Source organism: Nematolebias whitei, chromosome 15, assembly GCF_014905685.2.
Source record: "Nematolebias whitei isolate Nwh7 chromosome 15, NemWhi1, whole genome shotgun sequence".
In the NCBI taxonomy this organism is placed as follows: domain Eukaryota; kingdom Metazoa; phylum Chordata; class Actinopteri; order Cyprinodontiformes; family Rivulidae; genus Nematolebias; species Nematolebias whitei.
Window position 1 is genome coordinate 18,961,505 of NC_056512.1, and position 3,522 is coordinate 18,965,026.

Here is a 3,522-nt window from a genome sequence, read left to right on the forward strand (position 1 = left end):
GGAGGCTTTCGCGGAGACGCTGTGACGGCCGCGTCGTCGTCACAAAATAAGCGCGCGCGGGGGTACGCCCGCCGCACAAAACCGCTTCCTGTCGGATGGATGGATGAGCGCGTGTGTATGTCTGTGCGCTGCGCGGCTAAATACGGAAATAAACGCTCCGTTTCTCTCCACCCCCCCCCATCGATCGGTCTTGTGTGTTTTGTACGTACGAATAAAAAAAACCGACGCACGTCTATGGTTTAATTGCGTGTTTTTTTATTATATGTGTTTTTTTAAAGGGGGAAAAAAATACAAACGGGGCGTCTAGCGTCGCGCTCCATGGAGGCACGAGGGGCACAGCAGCGCCGCGCACCCCAGGCACAGGGGCGTGGCGCAACGGCCGCAGGCGGCGCGCGTCTTGACGTCCTTGGTGCGCGGGCAGACGCTGCACCGCTTTCTTGTAGTGAGGGCGAGGCGAAGAGGAGGAGGAGGCTCGTCGGCGGCGGCGACCGTCGCGACCAGGTCACCCGTCAGCTCCAGCCCCAGCTGCTCCAGGAAATGCCGGCGACGATCGCGTTTGCCCCGCAGCCAGTCGGGGTGCGGCTCGCGCCACACCACGAACGCGTTGTACGCCGACACGTCGATCACATTGTGGAAGAGCGCCACGGGCCACCGCGCGGTCTTCCGTCGCACGCTGTAGGCCGCCGTCACCTTGTCCAGGTTGTCCACGCCGCCCTTATTCGCATTGTAGCGCAGGAGCGCGGGCGGTTTGCCGTCGGGCCGCCGCGTGTCCTCTTCGTCGTCCGGCAGCCTCAGCAGCGAGGGCTCGGACATCAGCAGCAGCACGTTCTTGCCCCGCTTGGGCACGTACGAGACGGCGCACGCATCGCGCGTGATGGCGAACCGGCACGACCGTGGCTCCCGCGCCGACTCCAGCAGCGCGCGAGGTAGTCCACGAGCGCGATTGGCACGCAGCGTGCCCAACAGGTGGAGCCCGCGCTCGGCGGCCAGCCTCGTCGCCAGGCGCGGTGAGGTGAAGAAGTTGTCCGTGGTTACGAGGGTGCCCGCGGGAAGGCCCTCGGTCAGGTCTAGCACCACGCGCAGCGTCAGGTCCCGCTCGGGCGGTGCCGTCTTGTCGCGCTTGCCCACGTACGCCTGCACGCGCCACGCGTAGCTCGAGCGCGAGTCGCACGCCACCCACAGCTAGAGCCCGTAGCGAGCCGGCTTGCAGGGCATGTACTGTCGGAAGCCGCAACGTCCTGCGCGAAAAAGAAAAAAAAAAAGAGGGGGGGAGTTAAAAAAAAAAAGGCACACCAAGAACGAAAACACGCGCACACCGTGCGACATCCAAAGCCTCGCGCGCCAGGTGGGTGGTCTCCAACCACGACTCATCCCTGAACGGAACAAGCTGCTCGTCCACCGTCACGCTGTCGCCGGGGCGATACGCCAGCGGCAGCCGCTCAGTCCACGCGTGCCACAGCTCCCCGATGGGCGCCAGGCGGTCACCCGCGGCACGTCTCGCGTCCCTCGTCTCGCGGTCGTCGAAGCGCAACGCGGCCGAGTACGCCCGGAACTGACCCAGGGGCATGGTCTCGCGGAACACCCTGCGCCCCGTTTCGGCGCGCCACAGGCTCTCGCAGGCCTCGCCGCGCGACCGGAACACGCCCGCGAGCACCAGCAGCCCCACGTACGCGCGAAACTCTGCGCGGCCCATACGACGCCACCGCGGACGATGTTCCGCGGCCGCGTTGGTCGCCGCCACCACCGTCTCCTCCATGGCCCGCGTGTCGCCAATGACATGGGACCGCCGCTCGGTTCGGGCGAGGGACGCGGGGGGGACGACATTCGTCCGTCTCGGCGGCGCGGCCCACCACCCATCCGGCGCTTCTTCTTCCTCCTCTTCTTCTTCCTCCTCCTCCTCCTCCTCCTCCTCCTCCTCCTCTTCTTCTTCTTCTTCTTCTTCGTCCTCATCTGCTTCTTCGTCTTCTGCTTCGTCCTCGTCTGCTTCTTCGTCTTCTGCTTCGTCTTCTGCTTCGTCCTCATCTGCTTCTTCTTCGTCTGCTTCGACGGCGTCATCGCCCGAAGACACCTCCTCTTCGTCCGACGCGTCTTGGGACAATGCGTCGCCGCAGCGATGCAGCGGCGAGCCCCGGCTCAGCACGCACATGAGCGGGCCCGCCTCGCGCGCGTTCCAGCGCCAGCGCGACGCGCGGTCGGTCGACATTCCGCTGCTTCCGGACTCGCGGCGACGCGTAAATGATTAGCCATCGGGGCCCCGCGGGGACTCCCCCGCACAAAGACGGACCGCGTCGCTGTCGCTCTTCGCGTCGGGGTCCACCCGACCCCCAAGAACGCACGAGGGTTATATATCAAAACGGGATACATATATCTAGACATTTCATTAAGTTAATATATTATCTGATAAAATTATATTTCAATTCCCCCTTTTGACATGATAAAAAAAATCATGTCAACAAAAATCCTATATGTAATATATCTGTAAAAAGCTATGTGTCATGTAATTACAATTAATGTTCAGTGGAAAACACTAACGATTCCCATCCCTTATAATTCCTAGGCCTAAATTAACACCCCTAAACAATATAAACCCTAATAATAAGCTAACATCAATATTGATACCTAACAGATAAGGAAATATGCCAAAATACAATTTACTCATCGGAGCTCACACTTTAAGATAAACTCCTAATCTTTCCTTCTATAAATCTCATGCCTCTAGTGTATGCAAATTATATGTTGCATGTTTTATCCTTAGCAATTTATGTACAACTTGGGGCGTTGCAGAGATTTGCAGAAGCGGGCTGGTCCGTGTTCACCATCATCATCAGCATCACCACCACAGGTAATCTGTAAGGAGCAAAATCTACACTACTCTGTTGACTTGTTTAATAACTGAGGAAATCTCATCAACTGCTCTTATTCAGAGATGTTTATTATAAGGGATATGTCAACACTGTGGGATTCCTGTTTTCCCTCTGTCTGTTTGTGTCTGTTTGTCACTTTCCCTCCACAGCTAATCACCCAACTCGTCACACCTGCCACCAATCTGAGGAGTACTGCTGACTCACCTACTTAAGCAGCTGCCAGTCTCCTCTCCAGTGCTGGGACATCTTCTGCCAATCGGACCTTCCACGGCCTGGTTCATCTGGTCCTCTCTAGGGCTTCTCTCACCACTGGAACTCCTTCCTGTGGATCTTGATGTCTCATCTCCAGCTACAACATCCACCACTCTGTCTGGGTCAACCTGCTACTCTCCTCTGGATTCCTCCTCACACCCAGGATCCCACTCTTTGCTCCTCCTCAACCATCTCCTGCAACAATAACAAAGTAAGGATCAATTCTTGATTTAACAATCACATCATCATCTACCAAGAGGATATATATTCACCGTCTCTCCCCTTCCCTTACAGCTGTTCGAGTTTTATCTTCACCTGTAAATAAATATCACTTACCTTTTACCTGCCTCGTGTCCTTGCTTCCTTGGTCTGCTACTTTGGGGGTCGACGTTGTTCAATCCTGATA